General features: G+C 42.7%; 1 long non-coding RNA gene across 2 annotated transcripts in view; it reads right to left on the reverse strand.

The window, feature by feature from the left end:
• Window positions 1-5,272: 5,272 nt before the first annotated feature.
• LOC138149587 (uncharacterized) overlaps window positions 5,273-25,621 on the reverse strand; it is a 56,078-nt gene continuing 35,729 nt past the window's right edge. For both annotated transcript variants that reach the window (XR_011165361.1, XR_011165360.1), the window contains exon 3: window positions 5,273-5,445. This is a non-coding gene — a long non-coding RNA (uncharacterized lncRNA). The remainder of the gene's footprint in view (window positions 5,446-25,621) is intronic.

Consider the following 25,621-nt stretch of genomic DNA (forward strand, 5'->3'; position numbering starts at 1 on the left):
CTTCCTTAATTATATGTCTAGTAGGTGTATATAGTAGGTCAATTTTTGTTGATTGAATTGGACTGGATTTTAAAAACTTTTGTTGATTACATTGGACATTGGTCTGGATTAATTTTTTGTTATGGGTTTATGAATGTGTATTAATATAATTAATACAAACCTCTCTACCCCTTTCAACCCTCTGCCCTCTCATACACATACACACACACAGAGGATACAAGGAGATACCTACTTTACGTCACTGTCACATTGGGTTTTAATCTTATATTGGTACTAAGAAGTAATGCCATCTCAACCTAGGAAAATACCCTGATCCTGAACAGCAGCCCCAGTGCACATTGCTTCAAATGCTTTAAAGTCCTTTGACCACTTAAAGCGAGAAGTGATTGGACAGAAGAGACTGTCCAATGGGGGCATGTTTGTCCAAAGTCCTGAAGTAGTCAGAGCTGCCACTACTTCAAACGCAGGACAGCAAGGTGGTGAAAATCTTTTATAAATTCACTGATCAAGCTCCTTTGAATATACTAATTAGAATGAGGAGACATAAGGATAAACTCAGGCAACTTTCTCATTTTTCAGAAGAGGAAACTGAGTCCCAGGAAGGTTAAATGACTTGTCTAAATTCACTCAGGAAATTAAATGGGGGTGTGTGTTTCTGATCTGAACCCATTAGGAAATGACTTAGATCTTGACAGGAGCTGAGATAAGGGGTACAGTTGTTATCTCTCAGGGTCCCATCAGGTTGACAGAGTTACTCTCACCATTGCCTAGAAGGCACATGAAATTCAAAAGTCTGAGTCTCCCAGGCCCTCCCCCACTTCCCTTTTGTATCACCACCATCCAAGCCTAGAGTTGTGCAACCTGTCCCCTGCTTCTGGTCCCCCTCCGGTTGGCCAGGCAAACTCCTGGGAACGCCTGTCCCTGGGTGTCTCCTTTAAATAACTCAAAGCAGAAATGAAAACTTGTGGGGTCAGACTTAGGATGATTCAAAACTTGAGAACAGTCTAACTGGGGAGCCCAGGTTAGCCCTTGAGAATGGGAAGGCTCCAAAGGCCTGACTTTTACTACACCTTTTGCTTCTCACCCCCAGTCTCTGCTCCTGCACCCACAGCCAGAGTTTCCCCCTCCTGCCCCTACCCTCCATGCCTAATTCCCATGGAATTTCAGACCCTGTCTGTGTCTAGAAGGATCCAGAAGCCCCCACAGAGCTAGGCTCAGGCCCTCATTGTCTACTATATGGCAATATTGGACCAGGTGCTGAGGATACAATGATAAGAATGGAGCTATCCCTTCCTTCAAGCTTACACAAGAATTGACAGTGTGTAAATATGAATTACAATATATTCCCAATAAATACAAGGGGATTTTGGGAAAGGCAAGCACTAGCAGCTGAGGGAGCGGAGGAAGGCTCTCGTATAGAAGGTAACTCAAGCTGGGTTTTGAAGGAAACTAGGGATTCTAATGATCAACCAGGTGGCTCAGTGGATAGAGCATTGGGCCTGGAGCTGGGAAGACCTGAGTTCAAATCTGACCTCTGACACTAGCTGTGTGACCCTGGACAAGTCACTTAACCCTCTTTGCCTCAGTCTCCTCCTCTGCAAAATGAGCTGGAGAAGGAAATAGCAAATTGCTCCAGTGTCTTTGCCAAGAAAACCCCAAATGGGGTCACGAGGAGTCAGACGTGACTGAAGTGACTGAGCAGCAAGGGTTCTAAGAGGCAGAGATGAGAAGAGAGGAACTTCCAGGAGATAGCCAGGGTGATGCCACAGATGACTGACCAGCAAGGGTTCTGAGAGGCAGAGATGAGAAGGGAGGAACTTCCAGGAGATAGCCGGGGTGATGCCATGGATATAAAATCATATTTAACATGTGTGCAGAATGATGAATGGTTTGCTAGACACCTTCTCATCTGTCATCTTATTGGAGCCCCACAACAGCCTGGGAAGGAGGCAAGACCAGGATAAATATTCCCACTTTACAAAAGAACAAAATGAAATTCAGAGAGTTTAACCAATTTACTTAAGATTACACAGAAAAATGTAGAAATACTTTTTGCAAGATGTCACACATACGGTTGATATAAAATTGCTTGCCTTCTCAAGGATGGGAGAGGGCTAAGAGGAAGGAAGAAAGTTTGGAACTCAAATTTAAAAAAATGATAATGAAAAATTTTAACATGTAATTGGGAAATATTAAATGAATTAAATGAATAAAAATAATTTTAAAAAATTCCACAGCAGGTGGGTAGCAGAGCCTCAATGCTCTTTCCCCTCTACCACACAAATTGTATTTTCTTATTTATACCTCTCTGGGCCTTGACCTCTATGTTGGCTATTTTTCCAGTTAGACCACTAGCTCCCTAGAGAAAGAGACCATATCTTCTGCTTCTTCCTTTCCTCCCTCCTTTCTCCCTACCCCCACCCCAATACCTAGGACAGGAGCCTACACATGGTGAATATTCAGTCTACTCTTAACTGCCATGCCTGGACCCAGGGCACCAACCACATTGTGGAAACAGGTCCTAAAATGCAATATTTTCTTTCAAGTGGAGAATTGCAGATGGGATGGGAAAAAAGGTTGGGGATGGAGGTGGTGATTGGGGTTTGCACAGGGAATAGGCAGATTGGGAGAAAGGTCAGGGATCTTCCTTTCATGCCTCCTTCTCACATGTACTCCTTGGAGAAAAGTGAAAGAGGGAAGTGGGGACACCCAGTAGGCACTGGACTGAGATGGGAAGGGTAATGGAAGGGAAGGGAAGGAGGAGCCCAGGAGGTGGCAACCTCCAGCTGCTGGGGTGGAGGGCCAAGGCCCCAATTCAGTTTAACCACTAGCCTATGGAGTTCAGCCAAAGGGGAAGTGGAGAACCTCACCCCTCTCTTTTTCATTCTTGACCCCCACCCCACCCAAAGGAGCAGAAAGTGACACAGTGCAGAGAGTGAAGAAGAAGGGGGAAAGGCAATTAGGGATTAGGTGCAGCAGATCAGAGAACATCAGATCACAGAATGGAAGGGTTCTAGAACAAACAATGTCAGAGCTAGAAGGCACTTTAGGGCAATATATCACAACTGGAAGGGACCTGGAATAAAGAATGTTAGAGCTGGAAGAGTACTTATAGATTAGACAGTCATGGGTTCAAAGATTTAGTGCTGGAAGGGTCCCTAAAGATTATCTAACTCAAACCTCCTGTCTTACAGATAGGGAAACTGAAGCTGACATACCCAGGGTTACACAGGTAGTAAGTAGAAGAGTCATCATTTGAACCCAGGCCCTATCTCTCTAAACCCAAGGTTCTTTCTACTCTACCATGAGTCCATCTTGCTTATTTTGCAAAGGAAGAAAGTAGAAAGGCAAGTGACTTACCTAAAGATATATAGCTACTAAGTGACAAGATTTGGAACTCAAACCCGGATCCTCTGAGTCTTTTGATTCCAAGTCTGGTGGTCCTTCCAGTGTACCACACTTTCTCTCTATTTTTGAACCTAAGGGAGCTCAAGGAATAGTAAATCCTAGGGCTCAGTATCTCAAATTAGTATTCAAAGATTATGGAGGTTTAAAATGTTTTTTTTTAAAGCCCTTGCTTGAGAAAAGGGGTCCCCTGAATCAGTCTCTAGAGGGAGTGAGCCTAGGGAAAGCTGCTATGATCAGTAGGGATCCAGGCCTTAGGCATATCCCCTTGCCAGGCAGAGGAAGGCACCCTACCCTTCCTGGGCTCAATGTCTTCAGTCAGGCCAGAGGCTGAGGGTGAGTCACCCTACCCAATTAGCAGAGCCCAGGAGGAATACCGGGGGTGGTGGCAGGGGCAGACAGTTCTCCTTGTCTGTCTCCTTGAAGAATCCAGCCAGAGCAGCAGACCCTGACTCAGGGCTCCACTGCCTCTCAGAAACGATGATTCATACACCTGAGCCTAGAAGTGCTCTGATCCTCAGGGCACCAGCTCTCCTTTCCACAACCTCTAAGTCAACCAGATCCCACCCACTCTTAGGCTTCCGGGAATTTGTGGGGATTAGATAAACCATCTTTAGTTTCTGGGTCTCTGCTTGATAGGATCCTTGCAATACTAGGAGCGTGGGATTTAGAGCTAGAGAACAAGGCCTGAGAGATCACTGAGTCCAGCCTCCTCCATTTTTAGATGTAGAGATTAGAACCCAGAGAAAGGACATTACTTGCCCACAGTCACAAGTGCAGTTGGTGGTGAATTCAGAGCTTGAATTCCAGTCCCTTCACTCCAAAAAGAGTCCTTTTTACCCAACCTCAGACTGCCTTTGGAAATTTTGGCAGAAAGTATATACCTTCATAGCCTTACTTTCAGTCTTGATCAAAAAGAAGTCTGCCAAGTTTGCCACACTCTTGACATTCCCACCATTATTACATTTACTCCTTAAAGGGTCTTAATTATCTTTGAGTCTTCTGCAGTGCCTAGTAAAGGGCTCCAAATGTATTAGGTACTTTTGCTTCGGTCATTTTTTAGTTGTGTCTGACTCTTTGTGACCCCATTTGGGGTTTTCTTGGCAAAGATGCTGGAGTGGTTTGCCATTTTCTTCTCCAGATCAGTTTACGAAGGAGGAAACTGAGGCAAACAGGGTTAAGTGACTCACCCAGGTTATACAACTAGTGTCTGAGGCCAGATTTGAACTCAGGAAAATGAGTCTTCCTGACTCCTGGCCTGGTGCTCTGTGCACTATGGCGCCTCCCAGCTGCCCTTAGGTATCTAATGAGTGGCTATTGAATGAATAAAATAAGTGAATGAATTGTGACTTCGATGAAAGTGTTTTATATACGCCTTTAGAGGCAAGCCCTGCCCTGTTTATTCCTCAGTCTCTAACTGCAAGAATTTCTATGCTCCAGTTTCCCCATTTGAAAAACGAAGTCAGTCAATAAATCTGGGCATCCAGTGATGTAGGGCTGCAAGAGCCCTGGAACTGGTGTCAGATGTCTGAGTAGGAATCACACCTCTGCTATTTATAACCTGTATGAGGTAAGGCAAGTCATTTAATTTCTCTAAGGGGTAAGTAGGTGGTACAGTGGATAGAATGCTAGGCCTGGGGTCAGGAAGACCTGAGTTCAAATATGGCCTCAGATACCAGTTGTGTGACCCTGAGCAAGTCACTTAACCATCTTTGCCTCAGTTTCCTCATCTGTAAAATGAGCTGATGAAGGAAATGGCAAACTACTCTAATACTTCTGCTAAGAAAACCTGAAAATAGAGTCACGCAGAGTTGGACAGGACTGAAATAACTAAACAATAACAACACTTAATTTCTCCAGGTCTCTGTTTTTAATACAGGGTGGGTAAAGTGATCTCTAAGATGCCTTTATAGAAGCAATCTTATGTTCCCATGACCATTAAGAGAAGAGGCATCCCTCTGACTCTTCTATCAATCACCAGGACTTCTAATTGGAGCTGCAAATCCCACTGCTGTTCACTCAGAGCTCCTAATCAGCAGCCTGGGAAGAAAAGGGAAAGGCTGTAGATGTAAATAAGTCCCATAGCAGTATCATACAAAGAGTCCTGGCCTTCAAGTCATGATATCTTTGGGCTCTGGTATTAGATATGAAGGCCTCTTCAGCTTTAATAGTTTATGTCCTGTGTTGTGAGGTCCTTTCCTGTTCCAAAATTCTACATTCTATCCAATAGATACCATGTAAACAGCTGATGGCCCATAGAGGATGGGGTTAGAGACCTAATAAAGCCGGAGGTCTGAAGGGGTTAAAGCTAAGCTTTATGACCATCCTTCCTTTCCTTTTTGAAGTGTCCAGCCTGAGGCCCTCAACTCTCTGCTTGGAAGGGCATGGCTCCACTGGCTGACAGCTGTGTGATTTGGCTGTGAGCCAACTGCTGTCCTAGCAAGGGATTTCCCTCATTCTGGCTGTTGGCTTCCGAGATGCAAGGACATATATTTGGGCTGGGAATGGGACTTCTTGTCCCTGAACCTCGTGGAGAGGAGGAGGGACCCAGGTACATTGAATTGATTCTCTGGCGTTACCCAGCTCAAGGGAACTTCCTGAGCCCCCAGGATAGCAGGGATACTAGGAGAGAGTTGAGTGGCCAGGGTGAGGGCACCCTGTGGGCTGCAATCTTGGGGGATTAGGTTCCCCAGCTCTGTGGTTATATGGATCTGAGAACAAACAAATCCTGTTCCCCAAGACCCAGGAAGGGAATCTCCCCCCACTTTGGTCTATGTTCCGTTTCACTTTGAAGCTCAGTCCTTTGTACATAGTAGGTATTTAATAAATGTTTTTTAATTAATTGAATTAAATTCTAGTCCATTAAATTAAATTAAATCTAGTCCATTCCTAGATTCTCTGACCTATTATATCCCAGACCTGAACTCAGGATATGTTATTTTCCCAGTTCCTTTGGGGTCCAAAGCAGCTACTTACTATCCTGTCAGCTATGGTTTCCCTTCACCCTCTTCTGTCTTTTCTCTTCTTCTCCCAAGTACCTGATGTGACTTTACTCCAACTCTAAGCCCTGGTTCTGGGCCTAGATCACCTTTGTTCTGTGTCCCTCTGCCCACGCCCCATCCCCATTCTCCTTCCCTGAGGGAACTCCAAGCCACTGGGCCCTGGAACCTTATGGTGTTCACACGATAACAGGGAAACAACACAAGGAAGATAAAAAGAATTTGCTCCAAGTTACAGAGTTAGGCAGAGTTCCAAGATGAGAACCTAGTCAGTCAATCCACCAATCCACTATTATTTATTGAGTGTCTCCTATGTTCTAGGCACTGGACCGTGTGCTAGAGAAACAAAGGGCAAAACAGAACAGATCCTGTCCTTAAGGAGAGTATAGTCTATCAACATGTATTTAAGTATAAATAGAATATGTACAAAATAGATGCAAATTAATTTGGGGAGTAAGGGTATGGGAGAGGAGTCAGAAAAGGCTTCATGTAGAAGATAGCATTTGACCTAATTTTGAAGGAAACAAGAGATATCGAGAGATGGAGGCGAGGAGGGAGTGCATTCCAGGCACCCAGGAATGCATAGCCTTTGCAAAGGTATAGAGATAGGAGATGAACCATATTATGTGAAGAACAGCAAGAAGGAAAATTTGGTTGGGATGTAGTGTGTGGGAAAGAGACTGGCGTATGTTATTGTTGGTCCTTATATAGAGTGTAGAACATATAGAATGAAGCTGGAAAGGGAGATTGGGGCCAGGTTGAGAAGGATTGTAAATGATAAACATAGGAATTCTTATTTGATCTTAGGGGCAATGGAGCCACTGGAGTTTATTAATTAGGTGTTTATGTGGTCAGAACTGAACTAAGAAATCATTTTGGAGGCCATGTGCTGAACAGCTTGGGATAGAGAGACTTGTGACTGGGAGATCAATTAGTCTAGGTAAGAGGTGATGAGGGTGGTAGAGCTAGGGTAATGGATTTATGAGTGTAGAGAAGTTTGTTGTTCAGTTATTTCAGTCATATCTGACTATGAACCCCAGTTGGGATTTTCTTGGCAAAGATGCTGGAATGGTTTTCCATTCTTTCTCCAGCTCATTTTATAGATGAGGAAACTGATGCAAACAGGGTTAAGTGACTTGTCCGGGTTCACTCAAGTAGTATGTGTCTAAGATCAGATTTGAACTCATGAATATGAGTTTTCCTGACTCTAGGCCTAGCACTTTATCCACTGCACCCCCTACCTGCCCCATAGAGAAGGGGTCCAATACAAGAAATGTGGAGATTCGTCAACAGAATGGAATAGAGTTGGTGAAGGAGAGTGAAGAAGTCATAGATAATTCCAAGACTGGGAAATTGAATGGATGGTTAACAAAAAATAAGGAAGTACAAAGAAGGGGTGGGCTTTTTGGGGAAAGTTAATGACTTTTATCTTGGACATATTGATTTTAAGATGTACACAGGGCATCCACTTTGAGATACTAAATGGTCAGCTAAGAATGCAAGATTGGAGCCCAGGGGAAACTGGGACTAGATATGTATATCTGGGAGTCATCTGCATAGAGATGATAATTAAACTCATCACAATGGTGAGATCACCTAGAGAAAGTGTAGAGAGAGAAGAGGGCTCGGGACAGAGCCTTGGGGCACTGCTTATGGTATGGGAGGTACGATATGGATGACGCACTAGCAAAGGAGACTTAGAAGGAGAGAAAAGAACTAGGAAAGAAGAGTGTCATGAAAACCAAGAGAAGAGAGAGTGTCCAGGAGGACAAGGTAGTACACAGTGTCAGATATTATAAAAAGTTCAAGAAAAATGAGGACTGAGAAAAGGCTGTCAGATGTGGTGATCAAGAGCATTGGTCCTTAATTAGTGACTTTGGAAAGAGGAGAATCAGTCGAATAATGCCTTGGAACTGTCAGTTCAGCTCAAGACTATCTCCATGTTGCCTTTTCCTTGACTTTCCCTTAGAGTCTAAGGCTTAGACTATATTGCCAAGATCAGAATTACAGAATCTTCAAAATTCAGAGTAGGAAGAGATCTCAGAAGTCATCCACTCCTTTCCATATTTGCAATATTATCTCCAATGAATGTTCATCTGACCTTCATTTGTAGACTTCCAGTGAAAGGAAACTCACTCCCTGTTGCATGCTTTTGGATAGGAATTGTTAGGAAGAGCTATCACCTTTCTTGTGAAATTGGGAGATGAATTTATTTTCAGCTCTCAACTAGTCTTACCCTCCCTAAACTTAGGAAGTTGAATTAGATGGTATCTGAGTTCTCTTCCAACTCTTTGTTCTCGGTTCCTTTCCAGCTCTGATGTTCTCATGTTCTAAGATTTCTTTCAGCTCTGATGGTCAGTATACGAAGGCTCCTCCTAGCTTTGACATCCTCTGTTCTAAGTTTCTTTCTAGCTCTGATATTCTCATGCTTGAAGTTCTCTCCTAGCTCTGACAGCTTATGTACTACAGTTTGGGAGCAGGGAATATTTTCATCTTTGTCTTTGATTCCCAATGCTTAGCACATAGGGTCCTATACATAGTAGGTACTTAATAAATATTTCCAGTGCTAACCTCACATGTTAGGAGCCTCTGCAGACCTGACATTCAATGATTTGACTCATTCTTTTGTTTTCCTTGGCCTGATTCCATCCTGTCAGGATGGCCTGACCAATCAACCACTGTCACCTTTGTGCAATAGAAAGTAGAGAGTTGCTAGGACAAAGGGAAATGACTGACTCAGTGGCAGGAGGAACACTGAGTGTGGTCACTGCTCGATGATCTTCAGGGGATCTTAAACAGGGAAGGTCCAGCTTGGGAGACAGTTCAACTAATCTTCCTGTAACCCTAGTGACTATACTTCTCCTTTCCTTTACAAAGTACCCAAGTTAACAGGAAGTCTGGACTCTCCCTCCCCTTCTTCCTCTCCCCCACAGGCTGGACATCCAAGGCCCCTTGTGGCCACAGGCCTTGGCGTCATCCTCCCCACCCCTCTCAAGGACCTATGGGCCTCCTCCCTTCTTCCAGGCCATACACCCACCCCACACATGCTCCCTGTCCCAACACTAGTAGTGAAAGATTCATCACCCTCTTGTGTAAGCCCTGGCATCCCCCTGTGGGTTGTGATTCTCCTTGAAGGGGGAGGAGAACAGGAGGCTGGTAGGCCTTGGGTCACTGCCCACAGTTACCGTCAACAGAGGACCCAGAAGTGGCTATGACTGACAGCCCCCATCGGGTCCTTCCTTTTTATTCTACCTCCGCTTCCCCAAAGAACATCCAGACTTGGGTAACCTCTTCCAGGCGAAGGGAGGAACCCCAAAAAGCGATGGTGATAATCTCACCTTCCATTTTGTTTTGTTTTTAAAAGCAAACCTGAGACCCACCTCTTAGGGCCTCTACCTTAGACCTTAAGGACAGTGGACCATGGACTTTAGAATCAGGAAGGGCTCTTAGAGGTCATCCAGGACAACTTCTTCATTTTACAGAGGAAGAAACTGAGGCCCAGAGAAATTAAGTGACTTTCCCAAGGTTGAATGGGGAGAAAGTATCAGAACCAGGATTGCAATCCAAGGTGAAACCAGACAAGGCCTTCAGTTAAATTAAGCATAGCTTAGAGGTAATACAGGATTAACTTCCTTCACAGAATATAATGCCTACAGAGTCCAGGTTATCAATTCATGGCAAGTACTAGAGACAATGGAATCTAATGGTGTTAGTTCACATTTTTCCAGTGCTTTAAGGTTTACAAAGTGCTTTCCTGTTGACATTCTTCTGAGGTAGGGAGAGTAGGCAGCTGGGTGGTATAATGGAGAGAATGTTGGACTTGTAGTCAGGCATATCTGAGTTTATATCCTGCCTGAGACACTTACTAGCTGTGTAACCTTGAGCAGTCTTAGTTTCTTCATCTGTAAAAAAATGGGAGGGTGAAATGAGATTTTATATGTACATATAAGCTGCTTTGCAAACTTTGCAGAACCGTATAAATATTACCTATCATTCTTTTTCTCATTTTACACGAGGGAACTTTGGGATGACCATTCTCTCCTGGTTCTCGGCTTGTCTTGTCTGGTTGTTCCTTCTCGGTTTCCTTTGCTTAGTCCTTGTTCATCCATTTTCCAAACCTTAAAGACTGATTTTTCCCAAGGCTCTTTCCTGGGTCTTCTTTTCTTCTTTCTCTTCTTTGGTGATGTTCTTAGTTCCACTTGTCACCTCTAGTAACACTTACATAGACAAACTTATTTATCTCTCTTTCTCCTGAAATACAGGTTCACATCTCTAATTGCCTGCTGGGCAGTTCCATTCAGATGTCTCTGAACCCATCAAGTTCAAAGTGCCCAAAATGTAACACATCATCTTATGACATCACCATTCTTCTGGTCACCAAGGTTTGAAACTCTGAAACCACATCTAATTTTTTTTCCCATTGCCTACTTCCCACACAATTGGTTGCTAAATCTTGCTGATTATACATCTCCAACACCTTTCTCATTTGTTTCCTTCTCTTTTAAAACTAACCTGGGATTTCATCATGACTCCCCTGAACTATTATAATCATCTCCTGACTGGCCTCCTTGCTTCTAGTCTCTGCCCTCTCCTATCTCCCCTTCACACAGCTGCTCATATAATCTTAAGGCACAGGACTGACTGTGTTGCTCCCCTGCTCAAAAATTTTCACTGGCTGCCTCTTGCCTAGAGGACAAAATGCAAAACTCCTTGGCTTGCTTCGATGGGCTTCTGCCTTCACCCCACCTTTTCAGTTTTCTTTTACATTACTCCCCTTCTTTTCTTGCATCCTATGGTCCCAGCAAAACTGAACAACTAGCTGCTTTCTAAATACCTTCCTACCATCACTTGCTTCCGCACATTGGCAGAGATATCCCATGCCTGGAATGTAATCCTTCTTTAGCTCCATCTTCTGGACCCTTATTTTCATCCAAAACTCAGCCCCAAGGTGCTTCCTTTTCCGTGGAGTCTTCCCTGTTCACCCTAGCAGTGAGGAAAGGTTTTTATGAAATGACTAGAAAATAAAACAATATAGCATATAGCCAAGTGCTAGATTATGGGGTATAGACCATGAAAAACATAATAATTAATAATTATAATAACATGACAACTTGCATTTCCATGGTGCTGTCCAAATTACAAAACACTTATTTTACAACACTTCTATGAAGTGGGAAGTGCAGATGTTAGCATCCCCAATTTACATATGAGAAAACAGCATTCAGCTTAGGTGACCACAAGTCCAGTTATCTTTCTGGGATGTCATGTCGCTATCAGAGTTCACAGAAGGGCGGATCAGTGCTAGTTATAGAAGTCAGGGAAGGCTCCTTGGAGGAGAAAGGCCCTGAAAGTAGGCAGTGAGTAAGGGGAGTCATTCTTGATTGGGGCATTGAAGTTCAGAAAGGAAACAACCTCAAATGTAAAAGCCGACTCCAGTCTTTTCCCAGTCTGATCTGGCTATGAGATTCTGGTCACTTGCTTTGCTCTGTCTGGCCCCAGACTCCTTCTGTGGATAGGGAGGTTGAAAGCCCCTTCTGAGCATTCCAGCAGGAAGTCCAGGCCTGGATTACTGGAGAAGGAGGCCAAGCTCACTCACTCCTTTGTGTGGGCATGGAAGCATCAAATATTTCTGGTAAAAGTCCAATAGCCAAGATGATGTAGGAAATTGACACAAATATATGGGACTGAGAGACCAAAAGCTAATAGTCCTTTAATGGTGAAAGGAGATGAACAGTTTAAAAAAAGACTCACATACTATATGAGTCATTGCTTCAACACTAATAGTGAAGGGAATGCAGTTTAAAATAACTCTGGTTTCACCTCACACCTGGCAGACTAAGAGGACAAAAGGCAGAAATAGTCAATGGTAGAGAAAGTAAGCTTCTTGAGGGAAGGGCCTGTTTTGTATTTGTCTTAATATTTCCCACACCTAGTACAGTGCCTGGCATATAGTAGCACTTAAATGTCTGTTTATTGCAGGAATATAGGCATACTGATACAGTTAGTAAGTAGTCAAGTCACCAAGCATTTATTTTTTAAAATTAATTAATTTTTAGTTTTCAACATTCACTTCCATAAGATTTTGAGTTCTAAATTTTCTCCCTCTTCCCCCTTCCCTTCTCCCTGAGATGGTGTGCAATCTGATATAGGTTCTGTATATACATTCATATTAAACATATTTTCACATTAGTCATGTAAAGAAAGATTAGAACCAGTTCACCAAGCATTTATTAGGCACCTACTTTGTGATAAGCATATTGCTAAGTGTTAGGATAGAAAGGCAAAAAAAAAAAGATCTTGCTCTCAAGGAGCTTATCTAATGGGGGAGACAATATATAAACAAATCTGTAAAACAATGCAGGGTAAATTGGAGTTCATCTCAGAGGGAAAGCATTAATGGGGACAGGGAAAGGTTTCTTACAGAGGATGGGATTTTATCTGAGTCTCAAAGGAAGCCAGGGAAGCCAGGGGATGGAGATAAGAAAAGCAAGAATTCCAGGTTCCAGGGGGGCAGCCAGAGGAAATGCCCAGAGTGGGGAGATGGAGACGTGTCGGTAGAGCCATGGAGTGGTCCAATCATTCTTCTAAAGGAATTATGTTAGTAAAGTCCCTAACCTGTTCATACTTTTTGACACAGAGATCCTATCACTGGGCTTATGACCCAAGGAGGTCAAAGATAGAAAAAAAGACCCCTTATATGCCAAAATACTCATAGCAGCACTTTGGGAAGTAGAAAAACTTGGAAGACTTTAAGGATTGGGGACTGGCCAAACAAATTGTAGTGTATGAATGCCATGGGATATTATTGTCCTCTTCTCTCCTCTCCTCTCCTCTCCTCTCCTCTACGGTAAGAAGTGGTAAATATGAAGAATCCAGGGAATTGTGGGGATATTTGCATGAACTGATGTACAATGAAATAAACAGGTGATAAACCATATACACAATGACTATAATGATGTGAACAAAAATAATACTAAAATTAAGCTGATTGCTGAGTAAGTATAATGACCAATCTTGGCTCTAGAGAGAAAGAGGAGAAAATGCCCCTCACCCCTTTGATAGAAAGGTGGGGAAGTACTGGTGCAGAATGTTGTATACATTGTCAGAAATGGTCACAGTGTCCAATGGTTTTGTTTAACTGTTTTCCTTGTTACAAAGGGAGGGCTCACTCTGTGTGTGTGTGTGTGTGTGTGTGTACAGATGGAAATGACTGATTTTTTTTAAAAGGAATCAATCAAATGTATTACTTAAAAATAAAAATTCTGGGGGTGGCCAGGTGGCACAGTAAGAGTGCCAGCCCTGGTGTCGGGAGACCCAGGATTGGTTCTGGCCTCAGATACTTGGCACCCACACAAAATAACTGGCCGTGTAACCTTGAGAAAGTTACTTAACCCCAATTGCTTTAAAAAAAATTAAATAAAAATAAAAATTCTGGACTAGAAGGCAAGACCCTTGTTTCAAATCCTGGTTCTTCTAGAGGAAAAATAAACACAGGCTCTCCTAGGTCAGTACTTGAAGCCTTTTCAGCTTGGTAGAAACTTCCAAAGCAAGTTGTAAAATCTCTAATGCCTGAGGAGACACTGAAGGAGGACTTATTAGCAAAAGAATGAGCCGTGTAATTGTCAGCAAGTCACTTTGGTAATAACTAATAATGGCTAATATTTATATAATACTTACTATGTTCCAGGTACTGTAAACTTTATAGCACCTTACACACTGAACACTTTACAGAGATTATATCATTTGATCCTCATGACTGCCCTGTGAGCTAGGTGCTCTTATTATCCCTATTTTATAAATGAGAAAACTGAGGCAAACAGAGGTTAAGTGACTTGCCCAGGGTCACACCACTAGTAAATATCTGAGGCCATATTTGAACTCAGGTCTTCTTGACTCCAGGCCCAGGGCTCTATCCACAGTACCACCTCTGAGCCTTAATTTCCTTGTCTGTACAATGGGATCATAATACTACTACCCCTCATAGAATTTTGAGAAAAACCGTTTGTAAATCTTAAAGTGCTACAACAACATAAGCTATTTTTTTCTTTTTTTCCTTTCTATGGCATCTCTCTTGGGGAGGCCAGGACTTATTGAATGTGGTTTGGGCAGGTAAATATGAGGAACTTATCTGCAAGCCTCTTAAAATGGACATCAGGATACTTGGGAGGTAAGATAAAGCTGCATGCTTGGTATTAGTGACCAGGAAGTCCATGGATTTGAAAAATGTCTCCCTCTATGCTGAGGAGGATTTCAGGGCACTAGAGTAGAGGGTAAAAGTTTAAGAGGGACTCAGGACTGCTCGAGACTGCTTTCTTGAAGTGCTGGGACAATTTCCACGCTCCCATAATATGGTCAAATGTTATACTACTCAGTAAGAGAGGGAATGGGTTAATCAGCCAGTGAGTGGAGGTGGAGAGTGTGCTAGGACAATCCCCATTGGACAGATGAGGAGATTAAGGGAAGATGCTTGTCTAAGTGGATTAGTGGCAGAGACAGGGCTAGAACTCAGTTCCCTTGACTTTTAATACAGTGTTCTTTTCATTATATTATGCTATTCTCTTGGGTCAGCTTGTGGTCTGCCTTTCTTGCTAGAGAGTTGAATGGGGGGGGGGAGGAGAGGCAATTGGGCCAGGGAGCCAAAAACTTTGTGGTTGCTTCTGTGACCCATAATTGCTGCTTTCTCTGGTCACTGGGCCCCCAAGAGATTCCATAAGTGGGTAGGGCTGCAGCCTGGGGGGCCCAGTGCTGAGCCTGGCCTCCCCAACGTCCCCTCTGGCATATCCCAGGGAAATTGTTTTCCACTGGTCCCTTGTCACTTCATGTCTGGCATACCAAACGTGTTTCCCATCCCGAACTCCTGCTGCAGGCCCCTACCACAGGGTACCCTGGCCCCCAGGCCTCTGGCCAGAGAAACCAGTCCGAATTCCATAGTCAGTTCTGTTGTGTTCTCTGGGAAACAACAGAAGAGAGTAAAGCCCTAACCACAGTGACTTCCTCTTCCTCTTCCACTACCTCCACCCCATCCCTTTCCCCAGCTGTGGACATAAAGGAAGAGCAGCTGAGTTTACTGTTATCCCTGTAGACCTCAGACAATTTTGCCCTCTTGTCTCCCTCTTTCCTCTTGGGTTAGAATGAGGAGTCAGTGATAGACTCAACCTTTGAGTCTCTGTGATTTGTTTGGTATGGTTGCTCCTTCCATCCAAGCCTCCCACCTCCACAATTCACTAAGGAGATCTTCTTCATGAGTTAAGATCAGGGGAAACTGGTGACGGACCTCCAGGTGATGGCCACTTACCCTTCTAGAGGAAAGACAAACGTGTACTCTATCCCTGAGCCTATGCTTAGTTTTTTTTTTTTTACCTTGGGAGGACTTACTAGAACAGATTGGCATAACTTGGATACCTGAGGACACCCTTTAGTAGAAGACAAGGGAATAGGAGAAGCTAAAAAGTGAAAGGTGGAGATTTAAGGGAACCTTAGAAATTATCCAATCCAACACTTCATTCCAGAGAATAAGACTGAGACTCAGATTAAGGGACTTGTCTAAGGTTACATATGTAGTATTAGTAAGCTAAGATTCAAAACCAGGTCCTCAGACTTCTCAGATACTGATGTTACCATTGACATAAATGGAATGATGGCTCCCAATTGCCCAGAAAATACAATATAAACTAATACTAGCATTCAAGACCCTCAACCACATAGTTCCAATTTAACTGTCCAGATTTCGCTTATTCTATCCTCTTTACAAATTCTAGGTTCCAGCCAAACCATTCTATTTCCTCCCTACTTTTCCTCATATGCACTGGATGTGCTGGACTCCCTTCCATGTCCTTCAGCTTCACAAAGTCCTTTCCTGTCTACAATTTGTGCCTCCTCCTCAATGAAGCCTTGCCACCACCTCAAAGCACATCCTTATGACATTTTGTCTGGGTGTCTGAGTATATCTCACTCTGCATTGGATCATATTTGTGTGTGTGTGTGTGTGTGTGTGTATTTATCCTCCTCCTGGCTCCCTACTCCCCTTCCTTCTACCTCAACAGAATGTAAGTGCCATGGAGATCAGGACCTGTCCTCCTATCTCCAGCATCCAGCATAGGGACTTGCATATAAGAAACACTTAATAAAAATTTGTTGAATTTATGTGGATTGATTATATTTGAAGGACATTAAAGAATGAGCCTGGTTGGGGGTTTACTTGAAATAATGCTAATGGTTTACTCAGTGGAGCTGTCCAGCATACAGTTGGAGATGTGAGCTTTGAGCTTTGGAAAAAGTCAGGCTGAAGAAAGATTTGGGTGCTATTTACTTAAAAGTGATGGTGAAGTCTTGTGAGTGAATGAGATCATCACGTAAGATTAGAAGGAGAAGAATAGATGAACAGAGAGTCAAAAACAGAGACACCCACAGTTAGGGGGTGGGAGGAGAGAGTAACCAAAAGAGGATATAGATTTAAAAAAAAGTCATGGAGGCATGCGTTTCAGTATTGTAGAAGCCAAAGAAAGAGAGAGAATAAGTGCAAAATGGTCAAAATGCTATCAAGATATAAGAAGGTCATGAAAGATGAGGAATCAGAAGATACTAGTGGGTTTGGTGACTGGTTAGCCAACAGGCACTTAATAAGTGATTACCTAATATTCTGGGTACTATGTCAATCACCAGGGATATGAGGAAAGGGGAAGAAAAACCCAGCCCCTGTTCTCAAGGAACTCACAGACACCATAAAAATAACTGTTCATTTAGGATATACACAAATTAGATGGAAGGGAATCTTAGAGGGGAAGGGACTAGCAGTTGAGGGACCAGGAAAGGCCTCTTACAAGAAAGAAGATGGGCTTATAGCTGGACTTAAATGGGGAGACTTGAAGTCATTGGTGACCTTTAAGCAAACAGTTTCAGTAGATTTGGGGTTAGATGGGATCAAGATTGCAGTGACTTCAGAAAGGAATGAGTGGCTAATAAGTAGAGAATGTAGGCAACAAGCTAAATAAATGTATAGATAAAAATAAGGAGAATGGGGTAATAGGAAGGTGTGTTCAGGGTAGGAGAGGCCTGAATGTGTTTGAAAGTGGAAAGGAATAAATCCAAGGAGAAGGAGTACTAGAGATAGATTGTGAGGGTGAAGTCTTAAAAGAAGTAGGAGGAGGTATGGTCAGAGGGATGAGTTTTTAAAAATTTTTTTTAATTCTAAATTTAACAAACACCAGATTAAAGCATTTTTATATATAAAGTCGAACAGAAAAAAATATTACACATGAAACTGAGAACCTCTCTTTCATACAGCTTGCTTTACCTTTTAAATATGTAATAAATTCAACATGTAACTTTCAAAACTGTCTTGCTTATTTGTGTTTCCTTCTGACTTTACTTTTATTGTTTTGTATATTAAAAAAATGTTTCAATGACTCTCTTTTATTGTTTGGGGGGGGAGGGGAGGGAAACTTTATTACCACCTCCCTCTTCTTCTCTCCCTGCTCCCAACTTGGAGGGGGGAGAGAAAAAAAATCTCAATGGCAAGTGTGCCAAGCCAAATTCCCATATTTGCTGTATCTAAAATTGTCTTAACTTCTCTGTCATGAAGTGGGTAGCATGCTGTATCATTGGTCCTCTGAAATAATGAGTAGTCCTTCCAATGACCAGAATTTGTAAGTCTATCAAAGTTGTCTTTCTTTACAATACTGTTGTTATTATAGAATAATTCTTCTATTTCTGTTCATTTTATTCTGCATCAGGTCAAACAAGTCTTCCTAGGCATCTCTGAAGTCATTCTCTTTGTTATTTCTTGCAGTACAATAATATTTGTTATATCATATACCATAATTAGTTTATCCATTCCCCAAATGATACTCCCTTAGTTTCCAGTTATTTGCTATAACAAAAAGAACTGCTACCAGTGTTTTTTCACATATGGCTTCTTTGTCAGAGGGATGAGTTTTAAAGAACAGGAAAATAAAAGAGGCAGTATGGAACAGTAGAAAAAACACTGGACCTGCAATCAGGAGACCTTTATTCCTACCCTTAAAAGCTGTGTGACCATAGGGGTGCCCAGGGGGGACAGTGAATAGAGCACCGGCCCTGGAGTCAGGAGGACCTGAGTTCAAGTCCAACCTCAGACACTTAACACTTACTAGCCATGTGACCTTGGGCAAGTCACTTAACCCTGATTGCCCTGCCTTCCCCCCTCCAAAGGAAAAAAATACTGTGTGATCATTGGCAAATCACATCCTCTTCATAAGCCTCAGTTTCACTATTTCTTAAATGAAGACAGTAGTGTTGGTACCACATACCTTACGAGGTAGTTATAAATTGTTATAAGTAAACTACAGTGCTAACCTTAAAACACATACCAATGAAATTATTTTTTTCATTTCACCCCATCTCTCTCCTTCCTTGCTTTTCATGACATTGCACTTTCTGTTTCTCCTTCCACCTCTCTGACTATTTTTTTCTAAAAGTCTGATCCTTCTACTGGCCCCTCTCTCAGCTTGAGCCATACTCCACAACCTCTAAAATGAAGGCCCAAAATGAGCATCTTTGCCTCCAGGATTGGGGACCTCAAACCCTTTACTCTTTCTTCAAGTGAATGCTTTGCCCAAGTCTAGCCATAGTAGGAGCTTAGAGCATAGCCCAAAGCAGCTGTCCTGGCTACCCAGAGAGCATGGTAGATATACACAGAGGTACTGGAGATCACTTTTCAGAGGATTGAGGAGGGGAGATGCCCTGATGACTGAGTCACAGGGAAACCTGAGGTAATATTTGCTCAGCATTTACTGAAGCCTAGGATAAGGGTCTCAGGTTCCCTTCCCTGAACCAGTTCCCTTAGCCCTGGGGAAAGCACAGCAGGGCCTAGGGCAGGGAGCTATTGTAGAAAGAACATTGAGTTTGGAGTTTGAGAACCTGGGTTTTAATTTTAACTCTGATACTTATGTGACTTTGAATAAATCCCTTAATTTCTCTGAGTCTCAATTTTCTTCGTAATGAAAACATTAAATGAGATGGTTCCTAAGGTCCCTTCTAGCTCTAAATCCTATAATCCTATGACCAATGGGAGGTTGGGAGAGGACGGTAAGAGACCAGGGCAGTGGTTCTTCTAGGGCGGCTCAAAATGTGGGAGTTCAGGACCTGAATCCCACTAAGCATGGGACCTGCCATTGAATGTCTGCCACAGCCCCTCACATAAATTAACAGGCATCCATCTTCTTTAGCCAGGCCTGTCTCACCCTTGGTGGCATGGAAATCTTAGGTCTTGCTCCCTTCTTTCTCTAGGTTGAACCAAAGAGGCAGAGGAAACATTAGCTTAGTTCTGCCACTCAGGGCAAGGGCCAGGTGAGGCAGAAGAAGAGCGAGAAGGATGGGAAGTTTGGAGCAGTTGAAATCACTGTAATTCTTAGTCCCCAAGCACCACCATGAGGGTTTTGGCTTCGGGTTGCTATGGAAGGACTTGGGATGCCTCTGAGTGGTGATTGATCCCTTCCACAGGTCAAGTTGGGGAGTAAGGTTTGAGTAGAATCTTGGGGGGATATCCTTTTAGCTCCTAAAATCTTCCCCAGCCTAGACTCTGAGAATCAAAGACTGTAAAAACTAAAAGAACCTACTAGGGATCATAGAACACAGGGTATCATAGCTAAAAAAAAAAAAAGAAAGAAAAGAAAAGAAAGACCCAAGAGATCAGCTAGCCTAATCTTTTCATTTTATAGATGAGGAAACCAGGGCCCAGAAAGAGAAGGGATCTCTTCAATGTTCTTTCTAAAGTTTCCTTTCAGGAAATCTTCACTATGGCAGGTTGCTTAAGGACACTCTCCAGTCCACAGCAACCCTTTAAGTGAGATAATAATTGTAAAGGACTTAATACAGTGCCTGGCACATAGTAAGTGTTTTGTAAACATTAGTTATGTTTGTATGTATGTATGCACATACAGGGGTGTGTATATATGGGTGTGTATGTATATACACATATATGTGTATCTGTTTATGTATATGTATGTATACATATATACATATATGTGTGTATGTATCCCCTTGAACTATAACAGGAACTCACCAGTCGGTTTGCACTGAATGTGTATGCTTGGAGCAGGTAGGTGGCTCAGTGAATAGAGCACTGGGCTTAGAATCAGGAAGACTCATCTTCATGAGTTAAAATCTGGCCGCAGACCCGTCTTGGCTGTGTGACCCTGGGCAAGTCACTTAACCCTCTTTGCCTTCAGTTTCTTCCTCTGTAAAATGAGCTGGAGAAGGAAATGGCAAATCACTCCAGTATCTTTGCCAAGAAAGCTGTGAAATGGGGCCACAAAGAGTTGGACATGACTGAAGATGACTAAGCAACAACAACAAAAAAGAATGACATGTTATTGTTAATGCTTTCATCTTGTCTGTCCAAGTCACTGTAAGCTGCTGAGGAGCAAGGATTATGTTGTCTTGTTCTCTGTGTGCTCTATGGCGCTGTGAAGAGACTAAGAACTCACTTAAAACTTGTTGGGAAACTGGAGCATGCAATGGCAAGAGGCACTTTTAGATATGGATTTAGAGTTAGAAGTTCTGGGTTTGAATCACAGCTCTGCCACCTGCCACCTGTGTGGCCTTGGAAAAGTCATAGCCTAGAGAGGGTCATCAGGAAGTTCCCTCATCTAGAAAATTAGAGGTTGAACCTCTAAGGTCCCTTTCAGCACTAACATTCTGTCATCTGGGGGGCAGACTCATGTCACAGAAAGAAGACCAGATGTGGCAACAGAGGATGTTGGATCAAATCCTCTTCCTGTTGCTTATTTGCCATAGGACTTTGGGTAAATTGCTTTAACTTCTCTAGGTCTTAGTTTACCCCTATGTGAAATAAAGAGATTGCATCAGATAATCTCTAAAGGTCTCTTCTAGTCTTAGGTCCCTGGTATTCTGTCAGATGGTGAGTCAGAAGACTAAGGTTCTACTTGGGCAAAAGCCACTTCCCCTCCCTGGGTCTTCTTTCATGAAACAAGGAGCTGATTTTCTATCTGTGGCAGTTTAGGAATCCTCTCCTGGGCCTTCGAGCCCCAGATGAATTCTTTTTCTCCTGAACTTCTAAAGTGCCAGACACTCAGGCTTCAAGATACAGCACCATCTTCTACATGAAGACTTTCCTAGTAGCCTACTTCCCAATCTGCCTTGTATGTAAATGCTTTGTATTTATTTGTCTTTATTATTCTCTTTATTTTTCATATACATATAAACATTGTCTCCTGTATAGAATGGAAACTCCTCAAGTTGTCGGATTAATAAACCTTTATTGAGTTTTAACAGTGCTGGGACTACAAATATAAACAGAAAGACAGTCCTTGCCTCAAGGATCTTACATTCTTTTATTTATTATATTTTTATTTTATGGAATAAAATAAGTTTTTTTTTTAAGCAATTGGGGTTAAGTAACTTGCTCAAGGTTACACGGCCAGTTATTTCTGAGTGTGGTGCTAAGTATCTGAGCCCGGATTCGATCCCCAGGTCATCCGGACACTGGGGCCAGTACTCTTACTCACTGAGCCACCTGGCTGCCCCTAAGAAACAAGTATTTCTATAACATAATAGAATAAAAAGATGATTGCACACAAAACTGCAAATCTATTATGTATGACTTGTTATTTCTTTTAAATATATAATTAAGTTATCGTGTAAATTTTTTTTTCTTTTTTTTCTCCTCCTCCCTCCAGATGGCTACCATTAGATACAAATAGGTATATACATGTAAACTTATTCTATACATATTTCTATTCATCAGTTCTTTCTTTATCTGTCCTTTATAGTTTATTTGGGTATTTATAATAATCAGAATGACTTACTCATTCAAAGTTGTTCTTAAAACATTATTGCTGTTATTCTATACAATGTTCTCTTGGTTCTGTTCATTTTACTTTTCATTATTTCATGCAAGTCTTTCCACATTTTTGCAAGATCATTGAGCTCACCATTTCTTAGGAGCTTTCATTCGAATGGAGGAAACAACCCATAAAAAGGAACCAAAAAAATGAAGTCCCTGTGTGTGGGTATGGTGGCAAAATCTGGAGACTCAAGAATGAAACTAGCGGAGGAGTGAATGATGACTGGCTTGGGCACTGCTTCAGAATGGAGGTTCTGGAAGAAACTTCCCAGTGGGAGCATTGGGGAACAGAGGCAGGGGGATTATCTGCGTGAGAAAGGAGGTGAGGTGTAGTGGCAAAGTTCATAGAGCCAGAGGACTAAACCATCATTACCTCCACCTAAAGTGTGACAGATGGTAGAAATGATCATTCTAAAAATAAAACTGGCATAACTGTAGTACTTGACAGTTTTCAAAACATTTCTATGGGGTAGTCAAGATTAGGGTTCTTTTCACTTCTCTCTCTCCTTTTTAAAGATAAGGATTCTGGGACTATATATATATTTGTTTGGAAACAAATTTAGAGATGATTTAGTCCAATCTCCTTATTTCACAGATTAGGAAACTGAGGCCCCAAAAGGATAAAGTAACTTATTCAAGGTCACATTGGTAGCAAATAGCAGAGCTAGTATTCAGACACAAATCCTCTGGCTGCAAATCCAGAACTCTTTCCATATTACCTGAATTATCAGAATGACCTGACCCACTCTTCATAGGAGAAATCTTCCGTGTGAGCTCCCTGTAGAGATGAACAATTCACACAGAAGACTCCAAAGAGATACTTGATTGATTGATTAGCTGACAGATAAATGAGAGCAAAATTCTTTGGAAAGGGACCCTGGGGGGGGGGGGGAATCAGTACTCGGGCAGGAGAAGATACAGAAAAGGGACATGGATTTTGTTGAGGGACTTTCTTGATCTGCTCTTAGAGTATAGTCATAGGTCTCTTTCTATGTTTTGGCTTCTTCTCTGGAGAGTTTATGCCATGCTATCCCTACCTGTTACCTCTGTGCCCTCAACCAATGTGTCACCCAGACTAGACTATCTTTCTTTCAAATATGCCCTGGAATCTCACAACTCAAAGTTTTTGCTCACACTGTTCACAGTGCCTGGAATGTCCTATCATTCCCACCCTTGTTCCCTCAAGGCTCTGTCCTGAGCCCTCTTCTCTTTGCCCTCTACACTATTTTGCTTTGTGATCTCATCAGTTCCCATGATTCAATTATCATTTCAATGTAGATGATTCCTAGATCTACTTATCCAGATCTGACCTCTCTTCTGTCCTCCAGTCACATTTCCAACTGCTTATTAGACATCTCAAACTAGATGTCATCTTAAACTCAATATGTCCAAAACTGAATTCATCTTTTTCCTCAAGTCCTCCTCCTAATTTTCCTGTCACTTTTGAGGGTACCACCAGTTACTGAGGCTCAAAACCTAGAGGTATCTTCAACTTTTATTCTCTCTTAGCCCCACATCCAAAACCAGTTGTCAAGTCTTGTCAACTCTCCCTTTATAATATCTCTCAAATTTACACCATCTCTCTGCTGCTATTGCTGCCAGCCTGGTACAGTCCCTCATTACTTCACCCCTGCACCATTACAGTAGGATTCTGGTTGGTCACCTTGCCCCTTTCCTGTCCCGTCTCCATCTTGCTATCAGACAGATCTTTCTAAAACACAAGACTGACTGTACTAGCAGAGCTGAGATTCAAATACTCTGACCACAGATCCAGAACTCTTTCTGGCATCTAAATTATTAGAATCATCTGACCTAGGACACAACTAACCCCTTCTCTTCATAGTAAAAAGCCTTCTTCCTTGTGGTCTCCCCACAGGATGAACAAGGCACATAGAAGGCTCTAAAGAAATTCTTGTTGATGACCACATCACTCCTCTATTCAGTAAATTCCAGTGGCTAGCTATTAGGTAGGAAATCATCTCATTGGTGTTCAAAGCTTTGCAAAACCTGACCCCTTTTGGTCTTCTTAAACCTTATTTACCCCCATGTACTCAGTGATCCAGTGACATTGGTCTCCTTGCTGTTCCTTGAACAAGAAACCCATCTTCTGACTCTGGGCATTTTCATTGGTTATCCCCCCTGCCTTGAACTGCACTAGAATTAAAGGGGATAGAGAAAGGCTTCCTGTAGAAGATATACTTTTAACTGGGACTTAAAGGAAGTCAGGGAAGCCAGGAGCTAGAAATGAGTTCAAGACAGAGGGGATAACCAGTGAAAATGCCCAAAAGTCAGAAGATCTGGGTTTGAGGCCTGGTTCTGCCATTTGTAAACTATGTGATCTTAGTCAGGAAGTGACTTAACTTCTTCCTCAGTTTCCTTAGTTGTAAAACGGGGATGATCACATCTACCTATCTCAAAGGGTTGCTGTGAGGCTTAAAGGGTTTTGTAACCTTACTGGGCTATAGAAACATGAGCTATGATTGAGTTGGGTATTTCCTCAGTCTCCCCCATGGGCACTGATTCACTGTGTTGGTCCCTTTCTAGGGCTAGGCTACTAATCCCTGGTTCCCACCACCTGTCTCCTCCCAACTCTCCTGGCACTCCTGTCCAGCAGTGTCCTTCAAGGCCACCATATCTGACGCTGGGTGTCCTTTCCTGGTCCCCATCCTGCCCGCCCTACCCTGCCCATGGTATTTCTGTCCCCATGCCCCTCCTACCTGCCCTAGACTCTGTATACTATTCTGAGCCCCCTGTCCCTGGGACAGTGTGTTCCACTCGCTCCGACTGGAGTTGTTTGGCATCTGTGACCGTCAGGCTATCTGGAGGGAGCCAGGGGCTAAGTGCCCAGGAGCTGGGAATGAGGCTGGCAGTCTGCTAGCTGCTGGGTCTCTTGGAACATCACTAGCATTGGTACACTTACTCCCTGCACCAGGCTGCGTCCTGAGCTGTTAAAATGACCTACTGTGCCAGGGTTCCCATGGACACCTCTGGACCTTGTGGCTCTTTAACCTTTTAGTGAACTGAGTTACCTGACAGCTCTGGGGTTACTAAAATATCATAGGATTATAATAGGTATGGACTTGGATGGACTTTAGAGATCAATTAGCCTAACCCTTTCATTTTACAGATGAGGAAACTGAGGCTCAAAGTAGGGGAGGTGATCTGCCAAGGACACAGCTATTCAGTGGATTCAAACCTAAGTTTTCTGACTCCAAATTTAGTTCTCTCTACTATACCACAGTGCCTCTCTCATTTCCCCACCTAGAATAAAGGGGAGAGAGAGAAAGAGAGAGAGAGAGAGAGAGAGAGAGAGAGAGAGAGAGAGAGAGAGACAGAGAGAGACAGAGAGAGACAGAGACAGAGAGAGACAGAG

This window comes from Petaurus breviceps, unplaced genomic scaffold, assembly GCF_028583685.1.
Source record: "Petaurus breviceps papuanus isolate PSGF00001 unplaced genomic scaffold, PetGlider_PUasm1.0 90847, whole genome shotgun sequence".
NCBI lineage: Eukaryota > Metazoa > Chordata > Mammalia > Diprotodontia > Petauridae > Petaurus > Petaurus breviceps.